Source organism: Symphalangus syndactylus, chromosome 6 (assembly GCF_028878055.3).
Source record: "Symphalangus syndactylus isolate Jambi chromosome 6, NHGRI_mSymSyn1-v2.1_pri, whole genome shotgun sequence".
Lineage (NCBI taxonomy): Eukaryota > Metazoa > Chordata > Mammalia > Primates > Hylobatidae > Symphalangus > Symphalangus syndactylus.
In genome coordinates this window covers 118,188,066-118,208,305 of record NC_072428.2, presented here as the reverse complement: position 1 = coordinate 118,208,305, position 20,240 = coordinate 118,188,066, and the positions used below count along the sequence as shown (strand labels likewise).

Sequence of the window (20,240 nt, the reverse complement as noted above, 5' to 3'; positions counted from 1 at the left end):
AGGGAAGAATTTTAACAAGAAGAGTGCAAGACTCCATAAAGAAAAGCCCTTATGCTTTACTGAACAATTTGAATTAAGAGGAGGCCATACTTTGTTTCAAGATGAGGAGACTTGATATTGTAAAAAAGTCAATCTTGCCCAAATTCACCTAATGCATTTCCCATAATTGCAATCAAAATCTCAATTGAGTTTTGAGTAGAATTTGATAAAATGAATCTCACATTAATCTGGATGAATAAGTATGAGGAAATTCATAAGAAAATGTCGAGGAAAAAGACTGAATTAGAACAGGGCACACTTGTCATACCAAGTATGAAAAAGGTATATTTTAAATCTGTAGTAATTGCAGCAGTAAAATTCTGGTGTCAGAGGAAACAGACAGATCAAAGGAGCAGAATATAAAATCCAATTGGCATTTCAAGTTGGTGAGGGAAAGAAGGTGCTATTCAAGAAATGGTGCCGGGATAACATGAAGGCGGTTTTCTCCTCATTTGAGGGAAGGAAGGGAGGAAGGGAGGAAGGGAGGAAAGGAGGAAAGGAGGAAAGGAGGAAAAAAGGAAGGCAGGCAGGAAGGCAGGAAAGAAAAGGAACGGAGGGAGGGAGGGAGGGAGGAAGGAAGGAAGAAAGGAAGAAAGGAAGGAAGGGAGGAAAGGGAAGGAGGGAGGGAGAGATCCCTAAAGGGGGGATACCTGTATGTGTCCTTTCAAAGGTAACCTATATCTACACAAAATTATTTATATAGAAAAAAGCAGTTATTTGTCTGCCATGTATGCTTGCAAATATCTTTTCCCAATTTATCATAATGTAAGATCCTATATATGTGGCTTTTTTCCAGTGCAGAAATAAGTCATTTTTATATAGTTGATTTAATTTTTTCTTTTTTTTGAGACAGGGTCTCGCTCTGTCACCCAGGCTGGAATGCAGTGGCTCAATCTCAGCTCACTGCAACCTCGGCCTCCTGGGTTCAAGCAAATTCCCCTGCCTCAGCCTCCCAAGTAGCTGGGATTACAGGCGCATGCTACCATACCCAGCTAATTTTTTTGGTATTTTTAGTAGAGACGAGGTTTCACCATGTTGCCCAGGCTGGTCTTGAACTCCTGGCCTCAAGCAGTCTACCAGCCTCAAGTAGACTACCCGCCTCAGCCTCCCAGAGTGCTAGGATTACAGGCATGAGCCACCATGGCTGGCTGATTTAATTTTTGTGTGTGCTATGGCTTCATGAGTCTTTCTTTACTCCAAGACTTTGTGTGTGTGTGTGTGTGTGTGTGTGTGTACGGGGTGTTGGTGTGTGTCTATGCTCCATGTTTTCTTCTAGTGCTTTTATGACTTCACCTTTAACTTGAATATTTTCTCCATTATTTTGATGTAAAGAGTAATGTGGGAATCATCTTTTCTCCTAAATGTATCTTCAGCTGTCCCAGCCCTATATATTGCACCACCTGTCTTTTCCCCTCTGATATGAGATGCCATTTTATGACACATTAAATTCCCATATTAATTTGGGTCTATTTCTGAGCTCTTCGTTCTGTTCTGTTGATCTGACCAAATATTCCCACGTACTTCTCTATTTTAATTATGTTTTCATATATGCTGAAACTGATCTCATCTCATGGGTTTTTTTTTTAAAGAAAACTTCCTGGATATTTGTGCATATTTATTTTTCTGTATAAACTTAAGAATAAGCTTGTCTGGTTGCAAGAAAAAAGCTATCTAGGTATTTAAGTGTAAAGCATAATTTAGAAGAATTAATGTCTTTATAATACTTCAGATCAACATTTTCCAATTCAGGAATGGAGTTTCTTATTTCCATTTCACAAGTTCTTCTATTATGTTCCTCAATAGTGTTTTAAAATTCTTCACATGAACCTTGCATGTTCATTGTTATTACAATTGGTTTTCAGCTTCCATTGTATTTTTAAACTTCCTATTGTTTTATATGGGAGTGCTATTAATTTGCCATATTAATTTCATATCAGAAATTGTATAGAATTCTTACTATTTATATTTTTTCCCATTGACTCTCTTGGGATTTTAAGTTATGAAATCACATCATTTCATATTACTGATATGAAATTACTTCCTGTTTTCTAATTTGGTGCTTCATTTCTTTTTTCCTATTTAACTGCTTTATTTAATACTTCACGTAAGTGCTCCTTACTCTGGTGGGAGTTTCATTATATTTTTCTATAGTTTTATCATTCAGCTAGACAATGGATCTAGCTTTAATTTAATAGAAATAGAAAAATGATTGAAACCTAAAATAGGTATTTCACAGAAAGGGAAACAAAAATGACTCAGGAATAGATGAAAAGATATTCAACCTTATCTAGGGCATTATTAGCCTGCCCTTTAAATGCTAAAATCTGGGTTTTTGTCCCTGGTCCACCGTGTTTCTCACTAGCTGCTCTTTGGGCCACTGCCCCCTTGCCCAGCAAAGACTGATGGCCCCTAAGTCTACAGTTCCAAGACTGACCTCTCCCCGGGGCATCTAATTTGTATCTTCAGCAGGCTCCTAGACATCTTCATGGTGTTTCCTGAAAGCACCTCAAGCTCAGCATATTCAACACTGAACCAACATCTTAACCACCAAACCTCTACCTTATTTAGTGAGTTGCCTGGTCATCCGCCCATTCCTCCAGGTAAAGCCTCCTCATCCTGTGTGTTCAATCAATCAATCTTGCCGTACATTTACCCTCTAAATATTTGCCTTAATTTGCTTCCCCTGACCCTCCACTCACTTGATTCAGACCACCATATCCTCCCCTACCTGGGTTGCTGCAGTGGCCTCCTAAATGGATTTTCCTTTTCGATTGCTGACCCATTTAGAATCAGCTTCCAGAACGATTGCTATTAAGGTGTATTTCTAAAACCCAAATTCAATCACATCACTTTCCTTCTGAAAACCCCTAAGAGGCTCCTCATTGCCACAGGGATGGAGTCTAAGTCTCTGCCAGAGTCTACATGGCTCCTGTGACCTGGTCCCACCAGCCTTCCTCATTTTCCGGGCAGCCCATCTCGGACATCATGCTCCAGGGATACTAAAGCCTGCTAGTAATACCACACTGGTCATCTTCACCACTGGCCAGCTTCTCGGTCCAGGCTGCCTGCATCTTCCCTCAATGCATGCTGCTTGTCATTTACCACATTTGCTTTTATTTTATTTTGTTTTATTTTATTTTTGAGCTGGAGTCTCAGTCTATCACCCAGGCTGGAGTGCAATGGCACAATTTCGGCTCACTGCAACCTCTGCCTCCCAGGTTCAAGCCATTCTCCTGCCTCAGCCTCCCGAGTAGCTGTGATTACAGGCATCTGCCACCATACCCACCTAATTTTTGTATTTTTAGTAGAGACAGGGCTTCACCATGTTGGTCAGGCTGATCTCGAACTCCTGACCTCAGGTGATCCACCCGCCTCGCCCTCCCAAAGTGCTGGGATTACAGGCGTGAGCCACTGCACCCGGACCGCTTTTTAATTTTATATAGAGTTGAGGTCTCACTACGTTGCCCAGGCTGGTCAATAACTCCTGAGCTCAAGCAATCCTTCTGCCTTGGTCTCCCAAAGTGCTAGGATTACAAGTATGAGCCACCATGCCTGACCACTTAGCACATTTTGATTTGAGGTTTTTATATGTTTATCAAACCAATATGTGCACATGGTTAAAAAAAGTCAAACTATCAAAAGATTGATAATGGATAAAATCCAACCCAGGTCCATCTCTCCCATCCCAGGTCCATTGCCTAGAGGCAACCACTTTTAACTCTTCAGCTGTTTCTTTGGTATTTATTTTCATATCTCTAAATAATATATTTATACAATTATTTCCTAATTGATCAAATGTATATGTCATTTTTACATCTTACATAAGAGAGGAGGGCTTAGTTCTACCATGCTGCCTGTCCTATTCTATCACTATCTTTGGTTAAATAATGTTTCCATTATTGTGACTATATTAACCTTGTTGCTGCAGAATCAATTAAGGTACAAGATTACATTTTATTTGTGTGTGTAGATTTTGATTTTTTGGTTTTCCAGGGATTTCTAATTGTCTTTATTTTGCTTTTTTTCATGAGCTCCTTTAAACATTCCTCTCTGCTTTCTTGAGAAGCTCTGGCACCTAGGGACTTTATCTAAAGTCTCCGTCTTTTCAGGGCACTCCCTGCCATGAGCCCTCTGTCCTCAGCTCCCTATGCTCCCCTCACAGCTATCAGCCTGGGACTTCTCCCAGCGGCACTCCAGAATGGAGCCATTGTCTCTGAATTTTTCAGTCTGGCTTTCTTGGCTTACTTTTTTATTTTGCTGGAACACATGAATAATAACTTCCATAAATAGGGTGCTGAGTCCTGACATATCTGAAAAGTATCTTTATTCTACTCTCATGCTTGATGATGATACTTTGTCCAAGTGCTGAATTCTGGATTGAAATTTACTTTCTCTCTGGGTTTTGAAAGCCCAGGTTGCCCTGCATTCTAGGGCCTAGTGTTGTCATTAAGAATTCTTTGGCAGGGGATGGTCGTGCATGCCTGTAGTCTCAGCTACTCGGGAGGCTGAGGTGGAAGGATTGCTTGAGCCCAGGAGTTCGAGGCTGCAGCATATGATCTCGCCACTGCACTCCAGCCTGGGCAACAGAGTGAGACCCGATCTTAAAAACAAAACAAAACAAAGAATTCTCGTGCCACTGTAACATTTATTGGGATTTTATATTTTCTCTGTGGAAGTTTTTTTGGTTATTCTCTTTGTCTCTGATACTCTGAGATTTTAGGTTGACATGCATTGCTGTGGATCTATTTTCATTCTTTCTGCTGGGTGGACTCAGTGGACTCTTTAAAGGCCTCTAAACTTCAGGGTTGAGAATTTTCCAGTATTATGTATTTGATAACTTCCTCCCTTCAATTTTCTGTTCTTTCTGGAACTCCTATAGTCCAATATAAACCTATCAAATTGATTCTTTTTTCACTTTTATGATCTTTTCCTTTTGTCTTGTTACTCTGCTTTCTGGGAGATTTCTTCAACTGCATTTTCCAATTCTGCTGAAATCTTATCTTCTACTTTCTGGGGGATTTCCTTAACTTTATCACTAATTCTACTGAATATTTTACTTGGGCGGCAGTCATTTTTAAAATATTTTAATTTCTAAGAGCACTTTCTTGTCCTCTGAGGTTTCCTTTTTAGTATTGTGGACATTAAAGTGAGGTTTGTTTTGTTTGTTTTCAGTTCTTTTCTGTTCCTTATGTTATTTCCATTTCTTCAGGGGTTTTCTCTTTGTTCTCCTCGGTCTCAATCACACTGGACTTTCCTTGGGGGTGGATTAGCTTTGGTTATATATTTATATATTTAAGAATAAGACACTGACCATGTGGGAGCTGTGTGTTCTGGAGTGGGGTTTTCTTAGGAGCTGAGCGAGGCTTTTGGGTTTTCAGTGGGAGCTGGCTCAGTGGCATCCTCACATGCCTGTTCTCTGGGACAACTCAGTCATCCTGAGAAGAGACTTCCAGTGTTCTGGCCTAGGGATAGGGCTCTGCCTGTAAATACTGCATTTGGTGTAGGAGCTGACTGCTTTATAAGCGGCCTTTCAAATAATCCCCTTATTCTGGTGCCCACTTTCTTTCTTGCCTTCTGCCACACGTGACCCTTAGGGGACCCCCTCTTAGGGGTTCTCCAGGGGCAAATAAGCTCCTTCTTTCCAAAACCCCCTTCTTTGAGTGCTCTAAGCTAATGCTTCCTCCTCTCTATTACACTGCTATCCCACACCTCTGCTCCACCTGCTCTTCTAGAACTTGGTAGAATCTTCATCTGCTGATGGCCTCTTTTCCTCATTGTGTGTTAATGTTTTCTTTTAAATCTTCCTATAAGTCTAGAGGATGTCTTGGGAGAAAAGGGAGATGAATATGTGTTTAATTCTCCATTTCGTGGGACTGTTTCACTGCTGGCTGAGCTACCAGGGACAACAGCTGCTTCTAAATCATCTATGTGTCCACAGAGCTGAGCACAGTGAATGGCATAGGTCAGTCAACAGTCTGTAAAATAAACATTGAATGGAATTGAACCTACTGGTCTCTCTGAATCCCTCATGCTTAGTACAGTGCCTGGATTGGCCAGGATAACAAAGAGGCACAAGAATGTCACATACAGAATGGTGAATTCTGTCTGGAGAAGAGAAGACAGTAGTGGGGGAGCATGGGGTAAAGGGTCACACAGATCCATGGTTTGGATCTGTGTCCCCACCCAAATGTCACATTCAATTGTAATCCCTCATGTTGGAGGTAGGGCCTGGTGGGAGGTGATTGGATTGTGGGGGTGCATCCTTCATGAATGGTTTAGCACCATCCCTTTGGTGCTATTCTCATGATAGAGTTCTCAGGAAATCTGGTTGTTTAAAAGTGTGTGGTACCTCCCCTCTCTCTCTTCCTCGTGCTCCAGCCACGTAAGATGTGCCTGCTTCCCCCTTCACTTTCCTCCGTGTAAGTTTCCTGAGGCAACCCCAGAAGCTGAGCAGATGCTGCCATGTTTCTCGTACAGCCTGCAGAACCATGAACCGATTAAACCTCTTTTCTTTATAAATTACCCAGTCTCAGGTATTTCTTTGTAGTTATGCAAAAATGGACTAATACAGTCATCTACAACTATCAAGGATATCTCACGTAGAAGAGCTGACATGTTCTATGTAGCCTTGAAAGGCGTGACCAGGACCAGTCAGACGTGGGAGATGCTCAATGACAGGTTCAGCTCCTTGTGTGTGATCACTTTCCAACAGCCAGCTCCCTGATGATGGGACAGATGACCTGGAGAAGGGATGAGTTCCCTGCCCTGAAGATATTCAAGCAGAGCTGGGCAACCAGTTATTAGAGCTACTGCAGAGAGAATTCAACTCACCGAGTGAAAGATTGTAATGAGATCCTTTTTTAACCACCAGAATAAAAACACCCTCTTTTATAGCAAATATTTGATAATATCCTCTTATTATCCTGAAATAAAGTAACAGAGTAAAACCCTACTTTTAAAAAACTGACATATTTTTAAAAATCAATACAATTCCCTAACTGATATGTAAAACTAAAATGACATAATTTATAAGAATATGCTTTTCCACGTGTAAACATTCAGACATGATTATGCATAATAGAATGAAATAATGACGTGCTTGCGCCTGTATGTAGAATCATCATGAATGCATGTGATGCAAATGTAGACTGATACAGAGGTGTTGTTTTAATCACTCAATTACTGTTGGGAGCTTTGCCTTCAGAGATGTGATTTTCCAAAATGACACATAACTCTTAGTAAAGTTTTGACATACAATCTCTCAACTTTTCTGGGACCAACATTATGGCTATGTTTTTTTGTTGTTAGAGATGAGGTCTTGCTGTGTTCCCCAGGCAGGATTCAAATTCCTAGGCTCAAGCGATCCTCTCACCTCAGCCTTGCCAGTAGCTGGGATTACAGGCACACACCATGCTCAGTACTCCTTGATTTATACACAGAAACATTCCTAGACAATTAAACTGTTTTTCTGTTAACCATAGTTCATAGAGAGTCTGAACACTTTTTTACTGCTTGGCAAGGCATTCAGAAGCCATGGAAGGATAGGCACAGTAGCTCATGCCTGTAATCCCAGCGCTTTGGGAGGCAGAAGCGGGGAGACTGCTAGAGGCCAGGAGTTTGAGACCAGCCTGGGCAGCGTAGCAAGACCTCATCTCTATAAAAAAAAAAAATTAGCTGGGTATGGTGGCACCTGCTTGTAGTTCTAGCTACCCAGGAGGTCGAGACAGGAAGATGGCTTGGGCCTATGAGTTTGAGGTTATAGTGAACTATGATGGTGCCACTGCACCCCAGCCTGAGTGACAGAGCCAGACCCTGTCTCTCAATAAATAAATAAACAAGTAAATAAAGCCATGGGAGTAAGGGACAGAATTTGCTGTGCAGGATTGAATTGTGCATTGCACAAGGCCAGGCATACCTGGCCTATACCTACTAAATATGGGGAGCATTCTTCTAATTGTTGTGCCATTTTAGACATATCCCCACATATGTCCAAAATGCCTGTAGGGGTCACCACTGCCTGAGAACCACTGGACTAGTTGTTCACTAAGGTCTCTTCCAACCCCGGGATCCCTGGATTCCTTCAGGAGCTGGGGAGTCAACCCTGGGGCAGGTGAGCCTGCTGATCTCCATTCTCTACAGCCATCTGGGCTGGAGGACACAGAGCAGAAGCTGCCTCTGGGGACATCTGTGGGGCTTCCTCCTTCCAAACAGAACCAGCCTTGCTGAGGGACCAGCAGCCCATTAGCCATCATCCCCCAGGAAGAAGGTTCACTGAGTGGGGATGATTGCCCCTGCATTTGACCTTCCTGAGACAAAGGGCAGGGAAATTTGACCCTGAAGATGGTGGTGCCAATGGTGCTCTCACAGCACCCTTGTCCTTCCTTTCTTGCCCTTCGGTTTGCCTAATCCCCAAACTTGAGGGAAACCACCCACCTTCATTCTGCTCACCTCCTGAGCCTCTGTAGCTGGAAAAAATACCATGCAATGCAGGCTGCTGGGGCCACTGCAGACAGGGGCCCCATCTCCCGCCTCTGTCCCACTCCCCAGAGGCCCAGCCACCTACCCAGGCTGCCCAGCCCAGCATTTCCTCCCAGCTGTCAGCAGATGCCTTTGTGCCTCGTCAGAGAACACTGATGGGAACAACATCCATCTCCCTCTGCTTTCCCAGATTCATTTCTCTCTCTGTGCTCTGAATCCCATCTCCTCCCAGCGCCTGGAGATGCGGCTCTGTAGTTACCTTCTCTCCTTCTGCATCTTTAACCACTTAACTTTTTCCTCTTAGCTCAGAAACTGGCTAATGGCCTCATTATCAAACCCCGTTGCTAGTCCCCCTCTCCTGCTTACATTCTCTGCAGCACTTTACTCCACAGTCATGCTCTTTCTCCTGAATGTGTTTTTGTTTCCAGGAGTTCTGTTCCCTCTTCTGATCCATTCTTTCAAGTTTTGTCTTCGTTGGCTACTTCCCACTCTCCAACCTCCCTCCCCGCTTCTCCTTTTCCTCTTTCTCCAATCCGCCTTTGAATAATGTGGTCCCAGTGTCTGTTCTCCTCTCCCTTTCCCACCCTAAGTTACCCCACTCACTCCTATGGCTTCAGCAGCCCCCTGGATACTGCTGACACCCTGATCTACTTCCAGCCTCAGCTTCTCAGCTCCAGTCTTGAATTCACAATTTCCTGCTCCACCTGCCCAGGCTCTGCCTCTAGAGTTCTGTTTTTTGTTTGTTTGTTTGTTTTTTGTTTTTCATTTTTTTTGTTTTGAGATGGAGTCTCACTCTGCTGCCCAGGCTGGAGTGCAGTGGCATGATCTCGGCTCACTGCAACCTCCGCCTCCTGGGTTCAAGCGATTCTCCTGCCTCAGCCTCCTGAGTTGCTGGGATTATAGGCAAGCGCCACCATGCCCAGCTAATTTTCGTATTTTTAGTAGAGACGGGGTTTCACCATGTTTGCCAGGCTGATCTTGAACTCCTAACCTCGTGATCCACTCGCCTTGGCCTCCCAAAGTGCTGGGATTACAGGCATGAGCCACTGTGCCCAGCGCTCCAGAGTTCTTTATCTCACTGAACGGTGCCCCCTCCACGAAGCTCTCTGAACTACACATCTGGGAGTCATGCTCATCCGCACTCCTTCTCACCCTGTATGCAATCTGCCTAAATCCTGTGGACCTAGATCCTCTCTCAGAACCATCTCCTGAACCTGGCCCTCCTCTCCACCCCCTCTGCCATCCTCCTCATCAAGAGGCCTCTGGATTCTTTTTTTGTTTTGTTTATTTCTTTTTTCTTTTTTTTTGTAGAGATGGAGTCGCACTACGTTTCTCAGGCTGGTCTTGAACTCTTGGCCTCAAGCAATCCTCCCTGCTAGGCCTCCCAAAGCACTGAGATTACAGGTGTGAGCCACCACACACCCAGCCAGCCTCTGGATTCTTTCTGAGTCCCAACTACTGGTGTCGATGACCACCAGGTTTTCTCTATTCCAGTTCTTCCACTTTCTCTTCTAGAGTTCTCTACCACAAAGGCCAATCTGACTCATAACATTCTTCTCCTTCTTACCTAAAGCCTCCGGAGGCGCCTCATTGTCCACAGCAAATGCCAAGGCTCCTCTGAAGGACAGGGGCGCCCTTCATTATCCTGCACTGCTCACCTCTCCTGCAGCTGTCCTGAGCATCTGTTACCCCCGAACATCCCAGGCCCTGCGAGACGATTCCTTTGCTCCCCAGGCAGTGAAGGGCACATTCCTGTGCTCTCTCGCACAGTGTGCTCTGCAAGCTTCCATAGGTGCTGGTATTACCCTTGTGTTATAACCAAGAGCTGTGTGCCTGCTTCACCCCTGGCTTTGTTCCTCTTTGAATACGCAGCACCTGGCACGTGCTAGCACAGAGCATGTAGTCAGTGATTGTCAGTAAAATGACTGCATAAATGAATGAGCAGAGGGATTGGCTTGAAAATTACACCCTTATCTGCCTCATCATCATATCATTCCCTAGGCCACATTTTAACAGGTATACAAATCACCTGGGAATCTTGTTAAAATGCAGATTCTAGACCAGCCTGGCCAACATGGTGAAACCCTGTCTCTACTAAAAATATAAAAATTAGCCAGGCATGGTGGTGCATGTCTGTAATCCCAGCTACTCGGGAGGCTGAGGCAGGAGAATCTCTTGAACCTGGGAGGCGGAGGTTATAGTGAGGTGAGATTGTGCCACTGCACTTCAGCCTGGGTGACAAGAGCGAAACTCCATCTCAAAAAGAGAAAAAGAAGGAAAGGAAAGAGAAAGAAAGAAAGAAAGAAAGAAAGAAAGAAAGAAAGAAAGAAAGAAAGAAAGAAAGAAAGGAAAGAAAGGAGAAAGAAAGAAAGAAAGAAAGGAGAAAGAAAGAAAGAGAAAGAAAGAAAGAAAGAGAAAGAAAGAAGAAAGAAAGAAAGAAAGAAGAAAGAAGAAGAAAGAAAGAAAGAAAGAAAGAAGAAAGAAAGAAAGAAAGAAAGAAAGAAAGAAAGAAAGAAAGAAAGAAAGAAGAAAGAAAGAAAGAAAATGCAGATTCTGATTCAATGGGTCCGGGTGCAGCCTGAGATTCTGCATTTCTAAGAAGCTATCAGGTGACCTGGTTGCTGCTGGTCTGCTAACCACACTCAGAGGAGCAAGGCCCCTATCCTGTGCCAATGGTTTTCAAACTTTGCTGAATATTAGAATTGTCTGAAGAACTTTTTAAAAATCTTAAGTTTTTTTTGTTTTTTTTTTTTGTGATGGAGTCGCACTCTGTCATCCAGGCCAGAGTGCAGTGGTGTGATCTTGGCTCACTGCAACCTCTGCCTCCTGGATTCAAGTGATTCTCCTGCTTCAGCCTCCCAAGGAGCTGGGATTACAAGTACCTGCCTCCATGTTCAGCTAATTTTTGTATTTTTAGTACAGATGGGGTTTCACTATGTTGGCCAGGCTGGTCTCTACCTCCTGATCTCAAGTGATCTGCCCACCTCGGCCTCCCACAATCCTGGGATTACAGGCATGAGCCACTGTGCCCGACGTTAAATTTTCTTTTTTTAGAGACAGTCTCACTCTATCGCCCAGGCTGGAGTGCAGTGGTGCCATCATAGCTCACTGCATCCTAGAACTCTCGGGTTCAAGGGATCCTCCTTCCTTAGTCTCCCCAGTAGCTAAGAATACAGGTGCATGCCACCATGTCTGGCTAATTTTTAATTTTTTAAAATAGAGATGGGGGTGCAGGGGATGTTGCCCTGGCTGGTGTCGAACTCCTGGCCTCTAGTGATCTTCCCACCTCAGCCTTCCAAAGCGCTGGGATTATAGGCTCGAGCCACCACGTCTGGCCAAAAGCCTGATTTTTACACTAATCAAATCAGAATGTCTGGGGGAGGGAGCCAGCTGTCAGTATTTTTAAAGATCCCACATGATTCCAATGTGCAGTAAGGTCTGGGAGCCCCTGGCCTACGCCATCTCTCACGTCCTCAGTGATGACCCTTAGCCCTGTGTGCACCTTAGAATCACCTGGGAGCCTTCACCACCCACTGGTGCCTGGCAGCACCCAGAGGAACTAAATCTGAATCTCTGCAGGTTGAACCTGAGTGTTTGTAAACCTCTCTAAGTGATTCTCATACGTAGCCAGGGTGACAGCCTTTATTTGCAGGCTCTACCTCCAAGGAATGGCCACAGATATGAGAGATCATGACTCCAGAAGGAAGAGTAAGTGTGAAGTCAGGCCTGAGGCTCTCTAGCTATGCACTGTGTCATCTCAGAGAAGTTAATTTAGCCTCATCTCCAAAATGAGATTTAAAATATATGCTCCCACTTCCTTACCCCAATTTTAGTGGAGATGTCTGGAAGTCATCAAGCCCCAAATGGAATTTGGACGAGTGCCCACATAGGAGCCTGTCTTCACCTCCCCGAAATATGGGGGACATCACTGCATCCTAACCCATCAGGTTGGCTTCAAACGCCAAACGCTGGCAGGAAAAGTTTCTATCACGCATGAACTCCCAGCTGCAAGCCCAGCTAGGGAGCAGATGGTTCAGTAACAGCCCAGGCCACCAAAGGGGAAGTCACGAGGACTTGCATTCGTCGGCAGACTGAGAGGTGGAATCAAACACAACCCCTGCAAAGCAATCTGGCCTGCAGCCTGAATACTGCATGGTGGGCTGGTTGGCCCTGCACAGGGACAGGGCCCACCCGCTGCTCTCAGCACACACAGCGGCGCTGCCACCTGACCCACGCCAATAAGCCTACAGCTTTGCACCAGATTCCTCTCTTGTGAGCTGATTCTGTAAATCTACCCTGGCACTGAAAGAAGAGCACAAAACAACACAAAAACTCAAGTTCTAGCCCACCCCTGGTGATGTGAGCTTGGAACTCAGCTTTCTCAGCTGCTGTTATTATTTTCTGTTTTATCAGCATCATACACACATATACCAAGTCCCTGGGCCAAGCTGACACACTCCTGTCCCTGGAGGCAGAAGAAACCCTGGGCCTCAAAGTGCAAGAGGCTGAGGACAGAGGAGACAGATTCCGGTATGGACAGGTTCTGGGTCCTAGGAACAGGGAATCTTGAGACATATTTACATTAAAACTTGTTTGACACTGGGTGCAGTGGCTCACACCTGTAATCCTAGCACTTTGGGAGACCAGCCTGGGCAACATGGCAAGACACTGTCTCTACAATCTTTTTTTTTTTGTAATTAGCCGAGCAAGGTGACGCACTTGTAGTCCCAGCTACTCAGGAGGCTGAGGCAGGAGGATCACTGGAGCCCAGGAGTTTGCAGTTGCAATGAGCTATGATTGCACCACTGCACTCCAGCCTGGGCAACAGAGCAAGACCCTGTATCTAAAAAAATAATAATTGTATTTATCTGAAATTAAAATTTCACTGGGCATTTATTTGCTAAATCCAACAACCCTACAGGAGGGGAAGGAAGAAATTAAAAGGTGTAGCAAATGCCCACACCCCAAGAGATGGGTCTGGAGGTGAGGGTCTGCCAGGCTGAGCTGGGTTTGGACTGACAACTTCAGGGCTCCAGGGCTCTAAAAACCAGGTGGCAAAATTTCACAGACTTTTCTGTCCTCAGAGCATTTTCTGGAAATAGGCCCTAGCCAGCAAAGTACAGTCAATTTCTTAAGGCAGGTGAGGCTAGGCTGGGTTGGGGGCTGGGGAAAGATTCAGACTTACACTCCTACCATCTTACCATCTATTCACCCCAAAAGACGAAGTCAACATGACTCTTCCCGACTCCACAGGAACAAAAATGTCCTCCCACCACTTGCCTTCTAATCCTCTGCCTTGCATGGATAGGACCTTTTATTCTACAGGTAAAGACTTCGAGGATTCACCGCCCAATGAAACTGAAAGGCCACCTGGGCACAATGGCTCACACCTGTAATCGCAGCACTTTAGGAGGCTGAGGTGGGACGATTGCTTGAAGCCAGGAGTTCGAGGGTGCAGTGACCTATGTTTGCACCACTGCATTCTGGCCTAAGCAACAGAGCAAGATCCCATCTCAAAACAAAACTGAAAGCGTCTTCAAGCCCATCTAGTCCCCTCTGGTTACTGCTGAGAAGTCTGAGCCCAGAGGAGGAAAGGTTGCCCGAAGCCACACAGCAAAGGAGGGGCTGGGCTAGGCCAGAACCCAGGTCTCCCCACCAATCTGGTCAGCTCAACTCCACACTCGGAAGCCTTGACCTTCAGAATAGAAATATCATTGACTTAATATGCAAATCCATTTACCAGCTCCACAATCTGCAATCAGTAGGCACCAAAGAGGGTCTGAGGTTCTGTTCAATTACATCCCAACTAGAAACAAACCTGCAGAGAATCCTGTTCTGAAAAGGGCAGAGAAATTCCAGGGCATCCGGAGACAGTGCCACTTGCTGTGCCAGCTTTGGGAAGTGATTGCAGCTTACAGGTGTCTTCCCTGATGGACACAGACAGCATGTACTGTGGAGTCAGGAGACCTGGGCACAAAGCCTGACCTGGGTGGTCTTGGTTCATACCCTGCCTCAGTTTCCTCATCTGTGAAATGTAACTCACAGGGATGTTGCAAAGGTTAGTGAGATTGGGCACAGGGCCTGAAGCACTTTATTATAAGGCCTACAATGCAAGGGCTGTCTTGACATCTTTGAGTCCCAAAGGCCTAACCACGAATTCCCCAGCTCTCTCCAGACATGCTCTTTCCCACCCAGGGAGAAAAGCTCCCCACCTGGCTAGTTTTCTATTGGCCAGGACAGCTGCATTGCACCTGGTCTTCAGCCTGATGGGTTTCACTACCCAGCCAGCCCACGAATTTATTCAAACAAGCCAATCACAGACCTCCTGCAGGAACCAGGAATATCACACCCTTTGTCACTATAAAGCTGCCTCCCACAGCCCCTGCTGTTGGCTCAGCTCCTGGTGCCACTCCCGGCTGCAACCCTCATATGCCCTTCATGGCATGCTGTGTCCTCCTCCCCCAGGCTGTGAAGGCAGGTGGCGAATAAACTGCTGCCAATCTCATCTGCCATTGTCCGTTGTTGTATGTTCAGCCATCTCATACTATTTAGGGCAGGGAAACCCTTGTTTACCAACAGGGCAGATAGGAGGTGGCCAGAACAGGTCACTTAATAAAGCTGTGGACTCTGATGCTAACACACATCCTAAATCCCCCCCTCCTGGAGAGGGGACCTCCTTGTGTTCTTGAATGGTGGTACCTGGGCTTCCATTCACAGAAAGAGGCTGAGACCCTGGCAGCAGGAGAGCTTGCCAGGAGGGAACAGCATTTGGGGTCTTCTCGGGGTCAACAGTACCTGCCCACTCCCATGACACACTTGTCTTCACTGTATCTCATCAGCTCTAACTACAGCCCCATGAAGGGCCATGGCTGGTGCTTCATTTATGTTCATACTGTGAGAAGAAATGTTGAGTCCAAGGTCACACCGCCAGGAGAGATAGGGCTAGGTCAATCCCACCCCCTACCCACTGTCAGCACCGAACCTGCACCCTGCAGCCTCTGGGGAAGCAGAGCCACTGCCCACGGGGTGTGCTTCTATGCTGAGGGGATGCCCTCCCAGTCTCATGGACTTCACCCTCAATAAAATGGCTCGAGGGCACTCACACTGTGAGTATTCCTGTGACGGCTGCACAATCCAAACAGTGGCCTTGGGCATGAGATCTAGGTATCCTGGGAAGCTCTACTTGGGGACGAGTGCACAGTTAGTTACCTATCCCAGCTCTCTCAGACCTTGGCTCAGCCCCCACTCTGCCCTGGGGTCCAGCTGCCAGACAGTGAGGTGATCACGAGGCCTCCACATGATTTCTTGTAGGAGGGAAGACCCTGAGCTTCTTGTCCCCAAGAGTAAACTTTAGAATTCTTTCCATTTTGCCATAGATCCTCCCGTCTTTGTTTTGGGGCATAGGGGCTGCCAGCTGGAGTCCTGATTGGGAGTCAGGGCGGGGTGGTTTTGGCCAGCCTGGAGCTGTTCTCTATACATGCTTCCTGTGGGCACAGTGGGTCCCCGGTTTCTGAACAGTGGGACATGGGCTTCCATCTACAGGGAGAGGCCGAGACCCTGGCAGGAAGAGAACTTGGCCAGGAGATGATAAAGTTACCACTGAACCTGAATCAGCCTTTCCCGTACCCGAAGGCATCCCGAGCCTCTCAGGAACCCAGACATTTTAGTGAACAAAGGAGCCAGCTCTCCTGACAAGCTCTGACTTCAGATGCTAATAAAATGTTGTTCAGACACACTCAGGACAAGCCTGTGGGTGCCTTCTCTGCTTCAGCTAATCCCCGTTATGCAGATGGAGAAACTGAGGCTCGTCATAAGGACTTGCTTAAGAAAACAGCATGGGGCTGAAGGGAGAATCTGGCCCCCTGTGTTGGGCATGGTGCTGTGTCAGTCCAGCTCCCTGCTAAGCACCTGACCCAGGGCACTTAAGAGACCAGAAGCTCCTCTGGCCCATGATGTCTGCAGTCAGACAAGGACAACTGCAGAGGCTTGGGCTCTCTCCCCAATGACCAGTACAATGTCACTGTGCTGGCTCCCTGCAGGGTGGGGCCGTACACCTTCCCTGGCTTTCCTCTCCAAGGTCTCTGCTGTGCAAAACCAGAGAAGCCATGCTCATATCCACAAGCAAACTTCCCTGTACCTGCCTGACCTTGGCCAGGCTTCCCATGAGGCTGCAGCCAGATGTTACCCAGCTGAGCACAGAGGAAGGTCATGGAGCCAGGGAAGCTTGGAAAGTGGTCAGGCATGGGGCTAGGCAAATGGTGGCAGCTTTGCACTCGCAGGGGACTGAATTTGGGCTGAAAGACCCTGGGGAGGCCACTGACCTTTAGTGGAAGGCTCATCCCCTTGCTCTCTGTGTGTTTTGTCCACACTGCCACCTCCTTAACTGAGTCACACGCTGTTCTTTTTGTCTGAAAAGTAATTCATTTGAGAGAACAGCCATTTTCAGGCTTCCCTTAAGGCCTCTGGACACTCTGAGAATGTCACAGGAGCTGGGCTTAGACTTCTACCCTGTCAGAAGGAAGTGACACTGGACTGGGGTGGCTGCCTCTCCTTCCCTTGTCCCCAGCCTGGGGGGATTTTTCTCTCCTCTCTCTGGTAGCTCAGCAGCAGGCAGAACAATGGCTGCTTCAGAGAAAAGGCCATTTCGTGCAGAGAGTATGCATGCCTCACCCCAGGTCCCAGAGCTTCTGCAAAGAGGCACCCTCCTCTCCAAGCCCAGATCTCCTCTCCTGCCCTTTGCCTCAGTGGAACAAAGACAACACATGGATCTGCCCCGGGCCAGATCCGACAAGGTTGGCCTAGTCTCTGCTGCCTGAGAGAGAAGAATGTGGAGAGAGGAAAAATTGCCCGATTCCCTGGTAGGAGAAGGGCTCCCCATCTCCAGCTTACCAAAGTTCTCAGAAGCAGGGTAGGCAGGATGGAGAGAGGGGACTTCTCCTTGACTTTCTTCACCCATTCCTGAATCAGCTAGGGCATCACACAGACCCTTTCTGCTCTTTCTGGAGGGTTTGGGATGACACTAAGGAGACACCTTTCTCTCTCACTAAGGAGAGGTGTCTAGGAAGATATTCCAGCAACATATCTGGTGTTTGTCAGCTAAAGGAGTGGGGAGAGCCACAGGTAGAGTTGCTGTATCCTGGATTCCACTTGGGGTGGGGGCCACCTCAGAGGTCTCTGGGTGGCCACATCCCAGTGAAAGCAGTCTGCACAGAGCCCTGGTCCCACAAAAGTCACCTCTAGAGGCGTCTTGGGGAGCCCAGGGCACATATCTGGTGAGAATCTGCACATACATCATCTCATCCAGCGCCCCCAAAGCCATGACATCATCTGAACCCTCTCTGCTGCTGGAAATGGAGAGATGGTTGGGGTTCATTCCATCCCCTTCCACCGGCGGAGGCCTGGATTTAGAAAAAGAGAGGAAGGAGGGGCTGTGAGAATGTCTGGAAGGGGGTCCCAGGGGCCACCAGTTGCGTTTCAAGAATCCAGAAAATCCTAGATCTAAGAGTGCCTTCTGAAGTCTGGCTAGCCTTTTGGGGAAGGAATCTGGCTATATTCACTTATTTTAATGAACTGAGGTGGGAAAGGGAGCCTGTAGCAGGGCTGTAGCAGTCTCTCTTCAGTTACTGCCCTTTGGAGAAAGACAGACTGTGATGTGGTGACGCCTGCCAGTCAGTTTCAGAGATTTCCCAGGCAGGTTCTGGCCCTGGGTGCTCCTGGCCACCCGACAGAGGTCCGGGATGGGAAGGCCGGATGTGTGTTTGTGTTGGGGGCAGGGAAGAGGGTCTAGGATAGGGTACTGGAGCTAGCTGGAAGCTATAAAGGCCAGGGCGGGGGCATTCCAGGCCGGGGCCAGGAAAGAGGCCCCTCAGGGCCGGGTGGGGAGCTGTCCGGACCCTGGTGCTGAAAACCGAGAGCGGCAATCAAGGGGGCGGAGAGCACCCAGCCGAGCTTGCGCCTCCGCCCTAGGTGAGGGGGTCGCGGGGGATGGAAACGGATTCCTCCCCATCCCCTCTTCTACTCACTCTCCAAGGAGGGAAGGGCACAACGAGTTGGGGCGAGAAGGCGGGATGAGCACTAAGAAGTGTGCAGCCGCCGGAAGCTACGGCTGTGGGGAAAGTGGGCCGCGACCCGGGTGTGAGTAGGGTGTAATCTGGGCCAGCTGCAGGGATGAGCAGGGAAGAGACCCTGGAGCAGGGCCGCTCCCTCGCTGGCCTCCTACTCTCCGGGCAAGTACCATGGGTGCACGAGGTGTTCCCACGCCTATGGCACAGACACGCATACACAGAGGACTTCCGTGGGCGCATACACACCCCGTGGACACACGGGGTACGCTCCCAGAAGTGACACACACCAAGCACACGCAGGCAACCCCGTACACGCACCCTGCATTGGGCACCAGCTCCCACGAGGCTGCCGAGGCTCCCGCCCCAGCCCGCGTCCTCTGGCCTGGACGCCCCTCCAGCTTTGCTTGCGACCTCAGATGGCGCCCCTAAGGGAGGCGCAGCCGATGGGAAGCCCCAGTTCTAGCCCAAGACCAGGAAGGTGCGGGAGAGGAGCAGGCAGCCCGCTCCTACGCCCAGAAAGAGCGGGGCGACACCGGCGGAGGGGTAGGTCTCAGACACCCATTCTTCTTTCCCCAGACTCCCAGTCATGGAGCCAGGACAGGAGAGGAGTGTGGACGGGAGCGACTGTGCGTGTCTCCCTCCCAAACTGGGGACACCCCGAGGACCAGCGCGTACCTGTGCGTGGGAGGCCCCGCGTGGAGCCCCCTCAGCGAGTCCCGACCTGCTGGCTCCTCTGGCTGCCCCTGGATAAAGGTGGGGTGGGAGTGGGGGTTACCCGCCTGCCCTCCACAAGCCTCCCGGATGTCCGTGGGCTACGGAGAAACTCCTGCCCGGGCGGCGGGAAGTTGCCCGGGTTCGGGCGCTGGGAGGGGGCGCCCTTCCGTCCCCGGGCTTAGCCGGGGCTCCCGCGCCCCCGCGCCCGCCGCCCTCGCCACCTCGCCGGCGCCCTCCCGCCCGCAGACTGCGCCGAGCCCGAAAGCCGGGAGCCCGCCCGCCCTCCCGGAGAGTCTGCTGCTGACCTGCATTGACGTCATTGCGTCATTAGGTTTCCCCTGGAAACACTGGCTCGCCCGAAATAGTAACACATTAATTCAGGCCGGGGGAGCAGGGAGAGACTGTTTGTAACCCTGCAGCTAACTCGGCTCGCGCGAGCGAGCGCGGGGCCCCCACCCCTCGCCAGGGCAGCGCCGGCCGCGCTCGCCTACTATTTTGAGAACAAAGAAAGGCAAAATATAGAACCCGGCAGAGAGGGTGCGGGGGAAGCCAAGACCCTCTTGCCTCGCTCGCACGCACACCCACAGACACACGCGCGCGTGCACACCACGCCTAGGTCTGTCTACCCTCGGGCGGACTCTCTGGAACCTGCTGGGGGAGGGGGTGCCCAGATCCCCCGCGCGCAAGGACAGGTCCGAGTCGGAGTTTCCTACCCAGCTGAGGGGGACAGACAAGGTCCCTCCTCCCACTCTCTACCCAGCACGGAGACTGACACGGCCCCTCCCCACCCACACCTGCGGGCCCGACTGGGAGGAGCTGCTCTCCCGGACGGACGGCGGCGCGCCCCTGCCCTTTCTCCCTCTGCCGCTCGGGCTCCCGAAAGTGGGGGAAGCCCTGCAGGGGTCCAGCCGGCCGCCTGCTGTCCCCACAAGCTCCTCGGCTGGG

General features: G+C 48.6%; 1 long non-coding RNA gene across 1 annotated transcript; it reads right to left on the bottom strand.

Annotated features, from left to right (window-relative positions):
- Positions 1-14,124: 14,124 nt before the first annotated feature.
- Positions 14,125-19,518, bottom strand: LOC134737045 (uncharacterized). Its single transcript, XR_010121598.1, has 3 exons — positions 19,257-19,518; positions 16,839-16,925; positions 14,125-15,409 (listed from the first exon to the last, which is right to left on the bottom strand). It is a non-coding gene; the product is annotated as an uncharacterized lncRNA (long non-coding RNA).
- Positions 19,519-20,240: the final 722 nt, after the last annotated feature.